Source organism: Coturnix japonica, chromosome 13 (assembly GCF_054131305.1).
Source record: "Coturnix japonica strain WE chromosome 13, WE-NBRP24, whole genome shotgun sequence".
Lineage (NCBI taxonomy): Eukaryota > Metazoa > Chordata > Aves > Galliformes > Phasianidae > Coturnix > Coturnix japonica.
Genome location: NC_140675.1, coordinates 2,651,171 through 2,669,662, shown reverse-complemented (window position 1 = coordinate 2,669,662; position 18,492 = coordinate 2,651,171). Strand labels below are relative to the sequence as shown.

The 18,492-nt window shown below is 44.2% G+C and overlaps 1 pseudogene across 1 annotated transcript; it reads right to left on the bottom strand.

The window, feature by feature from the left end:
• Positions 1-240: 240 nt before the first annotated feature.
• Positions 241-13,174, bottom strand: LOC146758585 (hydroxysteroid dehydrogenase-like protein 2; annotated as a pseudogene). Its single transcript, XR_014934005.1, has 12 exons — positions 13,078-13,174; positions 11,135-11,298; positions 10,619-10,717; positions 10,371-10,485; positions 9,744-9,847; positions 8,834-8,932; positions 6,962-7,156; positions 2,648-2,733; positions 2,146-2,161; positions 1,615-1,761; positions 929-1,057; positions 241-552 (listed from the first exon to the last, which is right to left on the bottom strand). The product of XR_014934005.1 is annotated as a hydroxysteroid dehydrogenase-like protein 2 (transcript).
• Positions 13,175-18,492: the final 5,318 nt, after the last annotated feature.

Genomic DNA, 18,492 nt, shown 5'->3' with positions numbered 1-18,492 from the left:
ATGTTGTAGTTTAAACCTTCTGGTGCTGCACGCAGGTGCTGTGGGAGGGATTACCTTGTTTGTGGCAGTCTGGGCTGGGGGTGTGTTTGTGTGAAGATCTGCAAGGTGATATTTGCTCCTCCCAGACTTCTTATGGGACATGCACGCATGCAAGCAAATATGTAAAAGAAAACCCACTTCAGGTGTGTTGCATTGCTCCAAAGGAGTGTAAGAAAGGAAAACACCAGTTACATAATAGAAGTATTCTCAAGAAGGAATTGTTTAATCACAAACACCTTTCAGTCTTAATAAAACTAAATTAGATCTTCTCTAACAGATCAGCATTTTATCCACAGTTGTTATACACACAAAAAAAGAGAAAAAAGTAGATTATCGTTTTAAAATGTAGCATTGCTATTATAAAAGAAAGGCTGGATGTTCTGCTGGTACAGCTTCTCCCTCACAGTTTAGCATTAAACTGCGTCAGCATCTTCTCTAGCTTCAATGCTAGTGCCATGTTACCTTTAATCCTTAATTTTCCTGACATGAAGGCCATGGTTGGCTTTAGTTTACCTAAAAAGAAGACACAGAATCATCAGGAAAAGGAAAGGAACTGGAGCTTGCGATATCATAGAGTAGTTACTTTGCTACCAAGTTCTACTGTAAAAGCATCAGAAAAGAGGTTCAACAGATTGACTGGATGCTTTCTGAAGCTACACTCTGAAAAGTTCAATAGCTACTGAACAAAGCAGTAGATATTTTTATTATAAAATCATGGACTCACAGAGTGACTTACGTTGGAAGGGAATTTAAAGGCCATGCACTTCCAGCTACAGCTCATCCAATTCCAAGACCACAAAGAGAGGTGAGCCTGTCAGCTCATCCATCAGCAAGATGTTTCCTGCCACCAGTAGCTGCCTCAGTTCTGCCAAACCCGTTTGTTACTCACCAGTGAACATCTTCACAAAGTCGCCACTCGACATGCTCATCACAACATCAGCTGCTGCAGGAGGCTTCCCAAACCCAGCACTCCCACTGCTGGTTTTCAGGTCAAGGTACCAAGTGCCTCCTTCATCACCTGAGTGGAACAGGGAGAACCTGTAGCAGCACCACAAGGACTGATGTGCCCTGCCCTTTGCTACCCCCGCCTGCTTTTCTCTCCCATCTTCGTGCTAGACATGCTGGAGGTGCTGTGCCAGAAGCTGCCCCGCGCTCTCTGTGCAGACAAGGTCAGCCCCAGCAGATGCCCCACAGTGCCACAGTGTCAGGGGACAAGGCAGTGGCTGCTGGTGGAGCTGGAGGCAGCAGGGGTTTGGAACAGAACTACCATGCTGACCCTGTGCAGCACGGCCAGCAGGGTGACACAGCAGAAATGAAACACCAGGAAAACACACCACAGTCCCCAAAAGAGCAGCACATGCTGCTGATGCAGAAAGCATCTCCCTGTGACAACAGCAGCAGGGTAAATCCCACATGTGCTGAAGTTGGCTCTGAAAGGCAGCATCTTACAGAGCACACCCAAAGATGTCCCTGTTCCTAGACCAGTTATAAAAGACAAGTATTTACATGTGAAAATACAGACTGACTCTTGCTAGAAAAGTGAGCATTTGAGAATTTTACAAGTGATGGTCTTACCTGACAATTCAAACTGAAAGACGCCCTGCGTGGATTTCACTGTTTCTTTATTGAGTTCTCCCTGAATAACTCTGAATGTTTCTGCAACAGGCCCCGCTGAAGCTGATTCTTTATTAAGCTTGGCTCCACCTGATGCCTGTGAAGCACCTAAAAGAAACAGATGGATTCTCTGTAAAATGCTGGAACGCTCTATCTCACTTATCTTTCTAAGAATATATATGTTTTCAGCAGTTCTTCTGCAAAAGCTTCTAAGGTGTGAATCAATTCACTACTTTAATCAGCAGCTTTCTACACTGCAGTGAATGTGCTCATTTAACATTAAGAAAGAGCATTTGCAATTTATAAGGCATGTAATGCTTAGCAGCCCCTAAAAGCCATGCAGAAGGTCAGTGTATCAGGAAATAATTATTCTACTCAGTGAATTGCTACTGTGTTGGAGATCTGGGCAGTTGGCAGTATCAGTTCCTGGCAGAAAAGTCTAAGTGTGCACTCACAAATAGTATTTTCAAGGGAACTGGGCTCTTTTCAAACTTAGCCTCTTTCTTTCCTATATTTGTTTTGGCACTCCTATAAAACATATCCAGTATTCCTATTTGCCCTCCAATAGAAACATCACTATTCTGAAAAAGTGAACCTGATGCTTTTGTAAAAAAACAACTTCTCTATTTCATCTTGTAGACATTCACATCATGTACGACTGTGAGAACTTCATGTAGGAATAGAAGCTTCTCAAGTTCTCACACTGCAAGAAAGATGTAACACTCCTGCAAAATATGCTGATTGCTTGTGATTTTTTTACAGCAATATTTACTCATAATCTTCATGCCACTTAACTCTGGTGGTAAAAAGCAAAAAGGTTGTTCAAAACAAGGTGCTGATTATGAACTGTGAAAGTTGCAGACACTAAAGTCACTTCCATAAATCAAACAGCCCAAATACAATAGATTTTGCCACATAGCTTGAATGTAGTCCAAAAGTAACTTGAAATAGAGGAGGCATTCATTATCATCACAAATAATCGACATGTACATGCAGAGGTTGCCCTTCCACGGCCTTCTGATTATGTGGCTGTCATGTCAGTTTCAGCATCCAAGAAGAAGTCAGGCATCAGGGGGTGACCTAAAGGGGAGTTGAACAATAACAGTAAGCCCAAGTAAGGGTGAACAGCACAAACAGGAATCCATTCTGAAGGCAACAGCACCTCAATTTACCAGTAAATGAACTACAGGTTGAAAGAAGACGAGGTGACATGTTTAGGTTCTGGTACATTTAAAATCAGACCCAGAAGCCTCTTACAGATTCAGTCAGAAACATCTGAAGATGAAGAAACACTATCTCACTATTTGGTAAATAGTAATACATGCACTTGTGGTGCAGGTCTGTTACCTCGGTCTGGTAACCTGGAAAGTCAAGTCCCTTTGTGAATGTGTATCGACGGCCCCGACCAAGTCACAGCTGCTTGTTACACCAATATGGTGAGCTGTAAAATGGCGTTTATTGGAATGTGAGGGTCCCTTATATAGGTATCCAGTTTCATCCTTATCTTTTTTACATATGCATGACCCAGCAGGGGAGGGCCTATCACGTTACATCCCGAGGGTCCGATTTCGCCTAATACAACATCTCCCTCTCCCCATGCTTAACAAAACCATGCCCCGTTACAATGCAAGCGCCGATCCTAATCCTAATATATAAAAGTGTTAGTACTTATATAATTTTTTGTGGTGAGTTATTTAAAAAGTGACGTAAACATGCAGAGGTATGTGGTGCAGTGTCTAACAATGTTAGTGGTGTTCTAATCAATATGTCCAAGGCATCTTTGGTTATATTATACAGTTCATCCTTCTGCTCAAAGCTTCTCATATATCTGCTGGAACTCCATTTTCTCATTCAAAGTCCTTGCACCTGTGCCTCTTGAGCCAGCAGCAGGAAATCTATTGCAGCTTTTTTCTGTAAAACAGCATGCCTGAAAGAAAAGTACTCAGATTTCGATTAGTTTTCTGTTTTTCCCAGACCGCCCTTTTGGGTGATCACTGCATCAGGTTTTATTCTTCTTGACGGGACCCATAAAATTTTTCTGATTCTCTTTCCTTTACTGTGGCATAACCTCTTCGTTCAAAATGATTGATTGCATAATGTGCTGTGCCAATACTTCTGCCTGCTGGGCTATCAGGATCCTACCTCTGTGACCCTCCCCCTCCCCAAGGACACGTATCTTGTCCTTCAGGAGACGGTTGGCCCTTTCCACAATGCTTGTCCCTGGGAATTCCCAGGGATGCCTGTTGAATGAGATATTCCCCAATGCTCCTTGAGTAGATCTCGAGATGAAGCACGAGCCATTGTCTGTCTTGATGTGTCGCAGCACACCAAGGACCACGATGGCAGTGGCCCAGTGTCGCTGAGCTGCAGGGGACTTAAATGTTAACATAACCATCACTCAATCAAAACCTTCACTGATAATACACTAAACAGAAGATTACATGTAACGTCATAATTTTTGAGTTGACATATACACACTCATTCAAGCATTCATTTTAGACAATTCTATAAATGGAAATTTCTAAGCTAATGTATTATTACTTATCGATAACTATGAGGTGGCAAACCACCAAAAGGAGAGAGAAGGAATACAATAGTGATGGATGCGATAGGCAGTGCCTGCAGGGCGTCCCCTGCTTCAAAATGCACTTTGCCTTTCTCACCCATCACAGATTTTCTCCTGTTTTAATTCTTGCTAGAGATTGCAAGGTTTTTTCAAATGTGCTCCATATATGCATGGCCAGTGCATGATACAGAGCCCAGATGAAACACCTGTTCTTAAAAGATAACAAACCACTATATTAGATCTCTCTACAATACAAACTACTCAGAAAAGTTATTAACAGCTATAGTCACTTATTTCTATCGTTACTTGCTTCACCCTTAGCTTTCTTCTTTTTTCTTTTAATTGGTAAGCTTTTTCTTGTTGACCTACTCCTACTATAGTTACAAAAATCATCTATGGGTAGTATAGTAATTCTTGATGCAGTATAGAGTGAGATGCACTTGTAACTGTCAGAAAACAAATATCTTTGCACTGCTGTGTGCACATTGCATTCAGCCCACTACGGGCAAAACTCATCCTGGGATCTTCAGGACCTGCTCTAGTACGGCTGCCACCGTTCCATCCAACTCCACCACCACAATTCCCCCTCCATACAATTTCAAGCTCCATCAACAAATTTGTCCAAGTCCCTACCCTAGTCCCCTAAATGTGTATATTATTGGGAGAAAATGAAGACATTCTTGCTCCGACTAGCAAGAGATACTTCTAATGTCTTGCTTTTGTCCCCATTCAGAAGTAACGATTTGTTTACTTTCACAAGCGGCGGAGCCGAGGGAGGGGGGGGGGTAAGCAGTGAGGGGGGGGCAGCGCGGGGGTTTGCGTTCTCTTGCTGGCACTTAAACTTCTCTGGTTAGAGCAGATCACATTCAATATTTTAACTCACTGTTCTTCTGTAACCTTTTGCTGTTTTTTGTTTTTCATAATTCCACAACTCGTACCCTCAATTACACTTCCATGTAACATTAATAATTCCACTTCCATATCGCATTCATGTTTACACATTCCTATTACATTAACAGTTCCATACACCATTTGCATTTATACTTTCATATACCATAAACATTTAACAATCACAAAGAGAGTGACAATAATCAATACAGTTAATAATCAATACAGTTTATCCTAAGTATTCTTCCTCTCCTCCAAGTTGTCAGCAGGAGTTTAACTGACTCCAGCTCGGGCTGCCGTGGCTCGCTCGACAGCTGGACTTGTTTCTGCTTCAGAGGCTCCACTCGAGCCCGGGGCCCCCTGACCGGGCCCCCAATTAACGATAAAAAGGAATGCCTCCCTTATCTTTGACCAATCCGAGACTTGGTCGCTCTTGTTCTCCCCTCTCCCTCCCCCCAGGTAGAGCTGGACCAGTAGCCCACCCTCTTGGGGAAGGGTTATGATGATTAGGAACGCCTCTGCCTCCGCCCCCGCTGATGCGGATTGGCTTCCATCTTGGTTAGTCTTATCCACCCCGCCCCCCGGGGCGGAACCACACCCACAACACATCCCATCTCGAGGAAGGGACCCATCCTCCCGCCCCTGCTCACTCCCCTTCCCCACCCCCAAGGATGGGCGAAGGAACGCAGGTTGCTTTGGATACCGTGATGGGGCCTCCGAGGAAGGCTTCTGCTGGTCAAGAGATAAGGATGTGGAATGTGTGGAATGCTGCTGGACGGGGCCATCCGCTTGTTGTTCAGCCGGAGTGATGGGTGCGGTCGGGATGGCTCGCGCCACCTTGTCTTTGTCTTTCAAATCCTCACATCTGCAAGAGAAAAAGCCTCCCGACCCACATTCCGCCGTCCCAACCTGAGTTTCAGTCTTCCCCTCTTTCCGAGCCGCTTTCAATGCCCGTAGCACCAATGCCCACGTTTTGAGCTCAGAAGCTTTTTGCTCATTCATTGCGCGCTCAAAGAGCGAAAAAGTTAAAGAGTCCCACTTATTGTGATCCAAAATCACCCGAGGAGAGGAAAGCTCCCTCTCCTTTTCAAGACAACTAATGACGACTGCAATGTCCTTCTTAGAAGGCGTAGCTTTCCTACCATAGTAGGTTTTACAAAGTTGCAATACTACTCTAATGACGGAATACATTTACCCAGAGACCTGAAGTCTTCCTGGTCTTCTACGAACTATCGGCCATAGGATAGGCGCAGCGCTGCATTCCCCTTTGCACCCCACCGAGAGTGCTTCCACGGGCTCGAACCGTGGATACCGCGTCCGTCAGCGCGGTTTTAGCCGTCGCACACTCACCTCCAGGACTTTGCCTCACACGGGGCACCATTTGTTACCTCGGTCTGGTAACCTGGAAAGTCAAGTCCCTTTGTGAATGTGTATCGACGGCCCCGACCAAGTCACAGCTGCTTGTTACACCAATATGGTGAGCTGTAAAATGGCGTTTATTGGAATGTGAGGGTCCCTTATATAGGTATCCAGTTTCATCCTTATCTTTTTTACATATGCATGACTCAGCAGGGGAGGGCCTATCACGTTACATCCCGAGGGTCCGATTTCGCCTAATACAACACAGGTCTATTTTCTTTTTGCTAATGGGTTTAAAATATATATATATATATATAAATATATTTATATAGGCATTGATTATTAGAGCCTCAGTGGACTATTATGTGCTTTCCCAGAATCCACATTCTCAAACGTGAGGCAAAGCATCTTTTGACTGAGTCAAAGGAATATATCCATATTCCCCATATGGCCTTCCTTCCTTCGCAAACTTCTCATTTTAAAGATCTCTTTTACCTGGTGCAATTGCATAGACATCAAAATCCTTAACGCCTTCTTCTCTCAGTAGAACTTCATCAATAATGAAGTTTCCAGTGAAAGTTTTCGGCTTTGTTAAAATGCAATATGCAGCATCTGCAATTATGTCTGTTTTTCTGCACTGCTTCTCTATTCCGGATCCTCCCAGCATATCCATAGCAGCTGTATGTATGGCTGGAAAATTCAGAGGACAGGAAATTACAAGTTTAACACTAATGACATCACATACTCATCTCTTTGGCAAATGCATAAACTTTATTCTCCTCTCACATGAAAGTAAATCATGAGAAGACTAAACTGTGAAATACCATCAACCAGCGAAGAATGGTCAACCAGCAAACAATCCTCAAAGTGTAAAGATTCCCTTACTTGAAAAGTATTAAAGGAACCAAAAGAGGAATAAAGGGAAGAACTCCTTGTAATATTCATATTATTCAATGCTTCTATCAATACTTTCCACACAAAGACTTCCTCTGGCTTTATTCAGGACATGAAAAACTAACAGGACAACTATCTTTCTCAAAGTGAATGTGCATCAGCAATTAACATTTTCTGCAGCCATTACCATACTGAAAATCTCAATTTTAGCCCCACAATAACTTGTGAGATAACAAAGTGACTCTAAGTTAAAGATGAGAAACCCAATAGCACAAACTCAAACTTTTCCTGGCTTATGCTCCTCTACTTTCACATTACAGCCAATTATTATTGTTCTAAATATAGCAAAACTATGGGCAAAGACTGATATGAAAAACCATCTACTGTCCTGCAATCTGCACATCCTTCCATCTATTTCATACAAAGTGCTGCTGGTTTTCCATTAATTCATACATACAGCATCTTCCACTTTGACCCTGCAGTACCTCTACTACTCATTCACACTCTTACATCCTTTTGGCAGGCTACCTCTTTCACTTTTAGTTAAATCGAGAGCTCGTAACATCTCACTATCAGCATATTTTCTTGTTTCAAGGAGCTGGATGAACCAATAGAACCATACTAGCACAGTGTCAATCTCCAGCATTGAAGCTGATCACATATATATGATGTTCTTTAAATTAAAAACTTTGTAATTGTAATGTAGATACTACAGAAGTCACCTCTCTCACTCTCTAAAGTAGTTAACTTTTGTTTTGGCAGATAAACCTTTCAAAACAACATTTTTCTTCCTAGACTGAACATTACAAACTTTTATACTTCAGAACATGAACAGTTTTCATCAAGGAAACACTGATACATACAAATTTTGAAAGCTCACTTACTGCTTCTAATGCTTTCAAGACACTGGTCTCTTTGTTCAGCAGCTACCAAACCTTCAACAGCAGCCCTGGTCCTCACTGACCCATGGACAATAAACTGGAGCTAGTATAAGATGGGCACACCAAGTTATTTTTCTGCTATGCGGCCCTTCAGTGTGCTGTGACTTGCAAGAAGTGTTGGATGGTTGTGTGAAAAAGCAATTGATTTCCCACTCAGCCAAAACTTTTTTTTTTTTTTTACATCTACAGAGGTACATATCTTGTCAGCTTCATCTATTTCCTGGCAATCTAACTAGCTGGGGATTCTAAATATTAACATAAATGTCCAATACTACTCAGGGATGGTGTGCAAACCAAAGTTTGAGTCATGTTGAAAGGAGCAGTGACAAGACAGGAGAAAAAGCAGAATGTGCTCAGGCTGAAGGTAAGTTTAAGTGAAAACAGGAAGGCAACAGTGAGAACTAGGAAAGAAAGCCAATACCCACACAACATCTTTGATCACAAAAAAATACACAGAAGTGCTCGGTGTCCTGAATCAGTCCTAAATAAGACCACCTGTATAGGACAAAACACAACAATTCAAAATAATCACCTGTTTTAGGCCATAAAGCATTGACAGCAACTTCTCCTTTAAATTCTTCTGCCATTCCCAAGACACACATGGACATGCCATATTTACAAATTGTGTAGGCTACAAAAAGCACACAAAAATCCCATATTTAGTAGGATACATATTTAGTCTACACATAGAATTTTATTTTTGAAGGATGTAAGTCACGGAAAAATCAACTTTCTGGGGTCAGAGCATCATCTTCCTACAGTACAGAAACTCTCCCAGCTCCTACCACCCCCTTCAGATACAAACTGACCCTTTTACATGAGTATTGAATTGGGGAGGGAAAAAAAAAAAGGAAAAAAGCACGTTGTAAATCCTTTTTGTATACTCTGAGAAGGGGATGTTGCGGAGAAGGAACATGGACCTGCAAGAGGAGTTTAACCATGTTCCAAGTGTTGAAGTTTAAAAGATAATCCACAGGTTTAAGATGAGCAACATATGTTCTAGCCCAAAGACGCAATTGGGGCCTCCTTCACTCCTCAAAGATAATTTCTATTTAAAAAGACAGCAATGAGCTTTATCGCTATCAAATCAAATGTGGAAGCATAGAGAAAAAAAGATTTTGCCTTCCTATCTCTATTGGGAATAGAAAACATGGTGTAGTATTAAGAAATCCTATGAAAAACTCTTAACTCTTACCTGCAGAACCTTCTTGGAAATATAAAGGCCACGCTAGGGGCATGAGATTTGTACTGTGTTTTATCAGAAAACAATTTTCTTTCACCTTTTCTTTCAGTGCAAAACACTCTGAGGAACCATTCCTGTCAGTCTCTTGTGAGCACTAAAAACACAATATCTGGAATTCTTGGCTGGCGCTCCTGCACACGTCATTAGTTACTCACACATTTCTCAACACATAACAGCAAAGGCAATGGATGCTACTTACCACAGTGATTTTTGAACCACGTGGGTTTCATATTCAGAGGTGGGCTGAGGTTCAGGATATGGGGGTTCTTACTTTTCCGTAAGTGGGGAAGGCACGCTTTAGACCTGGAAGAGAGGAATCAAGCAAGACAGTCATCTCTTATTTTACAGAACATTTACCACTACAGCAGAGCAGTAGTTTCACTTTCACAAAGGTCCAATGGTGAGCTGAAACCCTTCCCTTGTAATCAAGTATTTAACTGATGAAAAGAACAGAAAAAAAACCTGTCCTATCTCACTTATCTCAGGAATAGCATTCATGTCTAACAGCTGGGCTGCATCCTCCAAGCTGTGCAGCAACTTCTACTAAAGCAGATATTCCAGATGTTCGGAAGCAATAGTCTCCTTGTAATAGTTCTGGAAAGGGAGTAAACCATGATGTGCTAACAAGCCAGATTACCAGTGTAGAGAATCATCTAGTCCCATATTTCTTACCTTCTGCTCACATATTTATCTCATTTTTAAAACCACATTTGAAAAATAATACAGTATATATGCGTTTAGTTATTATTACTCTCTGCACCAAGATCTCAGACAAACTGAGACAGCATTAAACATTTTGTCAAAATGGCTTTGCCTCAGCACTTACGTGAGGTAGGTTCCTCGTACGTTGACATCCATCATAAGATTGACCTTCTTGGTTTCTGTTTCCAAAGTGCCGGTCAAAGAGATGGCGCTTGCATTGTTCACCAAAATATCAATCCCTGGTTTTAAAGTAAGTCACCTCACATTAGCAGTGAAATAAGAAAAAACAGGAGTAAAGCAGGTTAGGCTGTTCTTTCCTCTTCTTCTTCATTGAATAATCTGCTTGGTAGACTCCCCTGCCCCTCAGCATACCTCCAAATGTCTTCACAGCTTTCTCCACGGCGCTGATAATTTGCTCTTCTTGCCTCACATTAACGATGCATGGCAATGCCTTTCCTCCAGCTGCTTCAACTGCGTGATTAGAAAAAAGCACACTTAGAATTTGTCTCTCAGACTGCACAAACTGACTACTGAGATTTTCTCATTCAGTGAATGCATTAAAAATTACACCTTTCAAACTCTGACACTTTCACATACTGCATAATGAATAGGGATGCCACAACAAAATCCTAACACTGAGAATGTACATGGCTCACCACACATTTTAATTAACATAACATTTTTACCTTTATGCACATGTGTATTCATTAACATCAAACTTCAATACCTCACAGAATTCCTGGGAGGCAGGAGAAGCACTTGGGCTCATTCTTTTAAAGCTGAATGGGAGCTAGGAGAGTCAGAGCAGTTTCCCACTCATACGCAAGAACTAAGCAATGACACACACACACAGCCCACAGTCTGAAGCCCACCCTGATTACAACTTACTCTCTTCTGCAGATGTGTAGATAGTCCCAGATAGTTTAGGATGGGGCTCTGCTGTCTTGGCAGCGATCACAATGTTTGCACCATCCCTGGCAGCCTTCAGAGCAATGGCTTTGCCAATTCCCCGGCTCGCACCAGTGATGAAGAGCGTGCAGCCTGCTAGTTTCCTGAAGATGTGAAGGAAGTAGAGGGGAAACAAGAGGGGGAACAAAGCAAAATCTGGAACTCAGTGACTTCTTGCAGTCTTTGGGGACAAAAACAATCACTGCAGTCTTAGCAAGAGGCAACTGCCTTCAACATTTTACAAGGAAATCAGACCCAAAATACAGAATAAATGGATAAAGCTACAGAAAAGCCTTTCACCACCACTGAAGACTTTTTGTACAATAATCCAAGGCTGCCCAAAACAGAACTGCTGCATTCTCCAAAAGCAGAAAAGGAGTGACTTCTAAAAACAACAAAACCAACCAATTCTAACGTTTTGATACTCAGTGCAGCTCTCTGTAATTTAATTCTTTTGGCCCTCTGAACACAGAGGACCAGTAGCTCAACACGCTGTAAAGGCAAAGTCCAGGATCACAATCCCAATGCAGGGTGCCAAAGACAAGAGCCAAAAATCAGATTTTCAAAAATGACCATGATTTTCCTTAAGGCTTTCACAGTAAAACTCAGTTTTCAAGTAACTGCATTTAACCCAATAAATCCCCACAAGTCTGTCCAACCAACCAGCAGGCTGACACAGCTGTGCAAACGACTTGTGACTGAGCCCCTGTGTACAAAGGTGTCACACAGAGTGGAAGCACCAGTGAGATAAAAAGGAACTGGGAATATTGCATGAGCATATCAGCACAGTGTGAGGAGAACCAAAGTTCACCTGCAGCTGAGACTTGCAAGGGAAGCCAGTGGCAACTTGTTTATCTGCTATAATGTGGGTAGAAAGAGCATGAACAAGGAAATAGCGTTGCTGAGTGGCATGGGTGATTCAGTGAGAGCAGACACTGGTAGTGCCTTGCTTAGGAGCATGGTTTACCAGGACATGAGAAACTAGCCATAGATGAGAGGTAATCTTAGAACTTGGAAGGTTGGAAAAGACAATATAGTCCAACCTTCAACCCATCCCCACTATGGCCACTAAACCATGTCCTTCAGTGCCACATCTAAACCCTTCCTGAACATCACCAGGGATGGTGACTTCACCACTACCCTGGGCAGCATGTTCCAATGCATCATCAATCTCAGTAGGTAAAATCAAGCCTGGTGAACCTGATTGACTTCTGTGATAGAATGAAAGGATTTGAGGCCAAAGTGATAACAGCTGACACCATTCACATTAGCAAGGCTTTCATTACCATCTCTCAAAATACTTTTGTATCCAAGTAAATACATAATAGTCTGGATGGTTGACCAGCCTAAGGGGTAAGAGAAATGTTAACTGGACAGGTTCAGGGAGTTAGAATCATGCAGGTGGGCTCCTTTTGCAGCAGGCACGGCCGCAACCAGGGCAGCCCACAGGCTGCACCGTGGGCGCTTTCTGCACTCGTACAGGATCTCATGACTACTGCTTGCAACACACGGGAACGAATAAGGTCAACGTATGTCCCCGTTCATTAGCAGCGCAGAAATAACGCCGCAGCAGTCACTCAATTCAGATTCCACAGCACACCCACAGCCGCACTTTGCCCTCCGGACGTGCACACAGCTCGGCCTGTGAGCAAACAGCACCGAGCGGGACTCCGGGTCCGACCCAGCCGCTCCGGGGCCACCGTGCCCGGCCGCGGCCTCCACCCCGCGTCCCATCGCCCTCAAGGGGCTGCGGAGCACGCGTCTGTCCCTCCACCCGGCCCCAGCCCTGGCCCCGGCCCCGGCCCCAGCTCTGCCCCGGCAGGTCCTGTGGCTCAGAGCTCGCGGCCCCGCCGAAGGAAGGAGGAAAGCCCGGGTCGCCTTACCCAGTGTTTGGCAGCATGGCGGCACGGCTATGGGGCGGCTGTCGGCTCGGCACGGGACGCGCTCCCCGCTCACACCGCCCTCCGTGCAGCCGCGGCCCGGGGAGCCGGGCGGAGCCAGGGCTGAGCGGGGCGGGATGAGGGGCGGGTGATGGAAGTATCGGGATGAGTTCCCTGCGGGAGTACACCTCGTTCAACCAAGCCAAAGCCTTGCACGTTTTCACTGGCAAAATTAAAATCGCATCTGAGATCTCGCCCTCAAGGAAAGGACTGAATGACCAAACTGAAGTGACAACTGAAACGATTTATTATTGAAACAACCTGTCCTTATAACTATCGGTCTATCCACTACCACCTCGGGCCACTATGCGGGCGCCGACATGACCCCACTGCAGGGTGCTCACTCGTCATCTTCATCGGTGCGCAGCCAGCAGCCTTCCTCTACCCAGACAGAGCTGGTGAAAGGTGGGCGCTGCGGGTCCTCCCAAGGCTCCCACTCCTCTGGCATCACCGTGACTTCATGCTGTATGTTCACCGTGAGCGATAAGGAGTGGAAAAGCAGGCTGGCCTCAGGAGCACGCTGCTCTTGCTCTCTTGGGCGCCAGGGACGTTCCTGCAGCGCTGGGTTGCTTGGCAAGCTGTCTCCCATGTAAGATGAAGCAGTGAACGACAAGGAAGTACAAATGTCTCCAGGGCTCCAGCCGCTGTTTGGTGGCAGCAGGGACGGGTCCAGAGGCTGGTTCATTCCCCAAGCTGCTGCAGCACGCATTGGCCGGCTGTGAGAGGCTCGAGCTCGGCGTCGGCTGCGGTTTCTCCTTCGGCGCTTGGGAGGCCGGGGTCCCCTGGCTGCAGCTGCCTGGGTGCCGGCTGCTGGACCCGCTGCCTGCAGGCAGCCCCTGTGGGAGCAGGAGCAGCAGCAGCAGCAGGAGCAGCAGCAGGGGCCCGTCTCGGCTCTCCTTCTCCGGGCAGATCTCAGCCTGCGCTGCTCGAGGAGCCGAGAGCTCTCTCCTCCGAAGTCTGGGTTCCAGTTGACGAGAGGCTGCAAAAGGCAAAGGAGAAGAGTCAGTTGTTATCACCTTGCGCTTGAAAGACAGCAAGGTACAGGAGATTTTCAATTGCTAAAGACGGACATGGGAGTGAGCAGCATCACGAGCCGATCCTTGACCACCTCTTGCAGGGTGGGAGCGTCTTTGCTCAGTCCAATTGAAGTTTGTCCTTGCAGACATTTCTGCGACAAAGCGGTTTTCGCTGTGCCACTCGGCAAGTGAAATCCTTCTGAACACCCTGGGGGTTCTGATGGGGTGTCATTGTGATGGCACGTGTTTGTGATGGGGGCTTCGGCCACTCCCAACATGGAGTCACAATGATCACCCCAAGGTGATGCCCAGCCCTTTTCACCAGAGCTGTCCTCTGTCCTTTCATCCCCAACTTGTCTCAATGCAGTGCTGCTTATAAATCAGATTATAAATCAGATATAATTCCATGGGCTTTTCTGAACTCTCATGATCTGCAAACAAGAAGAGAGCAAGAGTTTCTACTGCTTTGTCCAGTATTTAATGAAATGTTCATCTCTGATCTGTGGTTTCATCTCAGTTTAAAGCTGGTTCTTTTTTTGCCTGTTTAAATGTACAAAGTATTTGTCGAGCGAGGGTCAAATCGCAGCTTTTACAATGTTGAGTTCTGGCCATGTTTTGGATCTGTGATATCCACATTTACTGCCATTCAAACCATTCCTCAGTTCCCTTCAGCAAAACTTTGGAACAGAGCAATTAAACATGAGGCAAAGTGACAAAAAGCAAAACATAAAACACATACATAAAAATGTTATTCAACAAGTAAAGTAACTGTCATGGGTTAGCCCTCAGCTGTACCTTCAGAAATGGCCTGGAAAAGCACATTCTTTTTCAGTCAGTCAGCCTCCTTGATGATGATTCTCTTTCTTCTTATTTAGAGACTTAAAGCCATCCCTGTCTTTCCTCACATGGCTTCCTAACATTGCATCTGTGTTAGGAAAGCTGGGATTTAAATGTGATGCAGTATTTGAAATGAGGCTGGAAAAGGTGCTGCCTTCAAACCTTGGGAGGGAAGCATTACTAACAGAATATTGGCCTCTCATACCACGCATCTACAAAATGCCCGTCCTCATTTTGACTTGACATGGTGTAAGCATGAATAAGATGTGGATCTCTAAGAGAAGACGTAACTAAATCCTGCTGCAACGCCCAGCAAGGAGAACATTTTTTCTGTAATGACTGTGTATAATGACTCAAAGAGAAGACATATAACAGTATTTCTTTATGTTTTGTGGATAATACTTCTTTTGGTTTTCACCTTTTCTGCAGATAGCAAACTGCCCTCTGTTACTGTGAGATGTATGCCACCTAACTGAACATGATTTTGCTGGAGATGCATCCACAGCAGAACAAAGCTGTCTCTGGCTGCCCCTGTGTTTTTCCCTCTCCATTAAAGCAGTAGTTCATCCTGTGGGATGAAAGCTTACTGTGCTGCCCTGGGGGATAGTGATTGTGAATGGCAACTGTGTCAGGGCTGTGTCTGGCTGCTTGTGTGGTTGTACACATGTTTAGAGGGGAGAGAGGACAGGACTGTCATATCCATATATAAGCCATTATGGATTCGAGCCCAATGGAACAAGAAATTCAGTAGCAATAGACAAGGAAAAACAGAAAGATGGAATCTTTGTTTTCTGATGATGTGTTTATGCTATACTGCTTATCCAGGGATGAGCATGTGTCCTAGAGGCAGCATCATGGGAACATAGACAGGTATCCCACCACCTTCCACTCAGGTCCTCAGTGCTGTGCTGTGGGATATTGTGGGAGCTGATGGTGCTGACTATGAGGGGTACTTGATCCTTGCATTACAAACTTTCATGTGGTGCCATTCTTGGACTTTATGCTCTAAACAGACAAGGCTGAACAATGTTCCAGTCTGCTCTGCACTGGAAGGACAAACCCCACAGTGGGTGCTAAAATTCTTCTGGACATTTGCATTCCACAGGATTTTTACATGAGTGTAGAAATGCTCTGCTTATAAATCCGTTCCTCAGGTCACAGCAAATGTAAAAAAGAAGTGACTAAACAAACTTGTTGCCCTGTTATCAGAAACTGAAGAAAAACTTCAGATTCTTTTAGTGGCCGTTCCAGTTAATAAGTGAAAGAAAACCAGCTCTAAGGCCTGTGTAAAATACAGGCGCTATCTGCATGGTGCTGAAGGTAATGAACGACGCTGATCGCTAACTGTACCAAGAAGAAAAGGTAAGCTCAGCCTTCAAGTCCCCACGGGCTCTGTTTCGATGACCTCTTTCATTTCATCAGCTCCACTGGCACGTTTTTTTCCCAGCCTGAGTAGGGAAAAATCCAGCTATGTGTGTGTGCCAGCAGAGGGAGCGCTCAGCACACGAGATTGAATCACGGAATATCCCGATTTGGAAAGGGCTCTCAAGGATCATAGAACCACAGAATAGTTGGGTTGGAAGGGACCTCAGGGCCCACCCAACCCCTGCCATGGGAGCGCTGCTACCCAGCAGGTCAGGTTAGAACAGGGCCATCCAACCTGGCTGACCCCTTTACTTTAACCCTTTGAGGCTGAGCTGTCAGCCCATGGTTCACCCATATTTTGCCTGGATTTTATTTATTGTGGTGGTGGCCCAAATGTGGTTTGACTCCCCACCCCCAGTTTCTTTTAAGGCTAGGGCCCCTACTTGTTCTTAGGCTTGTGGCTGGATTCTCTGACACACACTGAGAGAGCTTTACATGCATTTACTACATATTTCCTACATTTAAAGTCAATGATTGACGGGATTAACAGACTACAAGCTGTGAAAGCTGAAAGGAATGAGGGTTTATTTAAAGCAATCAGTAGATAAAGCTTATCTTTGTTATAGGTAACATTCCTTTTCCATCAGTAACTCAGTGGTGCAAATGTAAGCTGAAAAGTAGAGAAACAAAATCTGTCCCTCTCAAAGAACTAGCATAGATTTCTCACAACTTATAAGCCAATATGATAAACTGAAAAGGCTAGATTTTTTATTTCTCTACTCATTGGTGTTTCTGCACATCTCATTATTTAAAGGGACTCTTCCTTGCTCAAGTATGATGGTCTTCTGAGTTCCCAACCTGAAGTCATGGCTGTGTGGTACCCTCCTGCACCAGCTCTGCTTTGGGGTCTGGCAGTTCCTTCTGTCACTGCCTCCTGCCATTCCCACCTGGAGATTATGCTAAAGAATGGAGAGGGAACTTTGCAAATGAGTGAGGGCAGTAGCACAGCACCTCCTGAGAAAGGCTTACTTCCACAGACTTTTATTGGTGGGCTGCACACATCAGCTTGATGTTACCTTAAGGAAATGAGAAAGTGAAGAGAAGAGACAACTGCACAGTAGACAGCCAAGAAACAAAGCCATGTAGTCCCCAGAGGATTTTCTTCTCCAGTGTCAGCAAGTAGTAAGGATGAGGAAGGTGACAATAACTCTTCTTGTCAGACTTTTCCCTCTGTTGGCAAGGGAAAATGAGGAAGAAAAGTGTATGCATTTCCTCCATAGCAGAATAAAGCTTAAGCAAGGCAACCTCTGTGCAGGAAAACAAAAAAATCTTCTCTTGTATTTCCTTAATGTGAACAGTACCTTCTAGCTTTCCCCCTTACTTTCTCCCACTGATAGGAACCACATGGCATGAGCACTAGTTTGTGGAACACACCTTTTTCATCAATGGATGAAGTTTTATCAGGGTGGAGGATAACTGCCACATCATTATTTCCAGTTGTAATCTTTGTCCTAAGGGTGTGTTAGCATGTGTGGGATATGGTACTGGGAGACTACAGAGCACAAAGTTCTGGATCTTTTTTCCCTATAAATATGAACTGTACTCCATAAAAATGCTTTGTCCAGAAGGTTGTTGTCAGCTATTTCTTCATAAGCTGAGAGCTTGCTTTTTTATTATTATTAATTTTTGTTTCTATTTATTTATTTATTTATTGGGGGGGGGGGGGAGGGGGAAAGAAAGCATTAATGTGATATGGGGGAATGCAGAGATTCAGACTTTGGAGTAAAAGGAGAATACTCAAGGCCACATCTATTCACCAAAAACCACATCTCTCAGAACTCCAAGATTACCAGGCCCAAAATGGAGGGAATAAAAGATTAATGCTGTTGCCTCATTCAAAACTGGGAAGAGACAAGCCCAGATGGCTCGTTTTCTTATTTTCTTTGCCTGAGGAATAAGTGTTACACTGCTGTTGACTGTTAAACACATCCTAACTAAGCAATGTCCTATGTTTGTGTTTATCAGTTTGATTGCTGTCATTTTCCTTTCTTTGTAGAAAGGGAGAGACCCAAACAGAGTGAGGTTTTCTCCATAGGAAATGAACCCTGCTCCAAGAATTCTGCAGCCTGAACAGATGTGA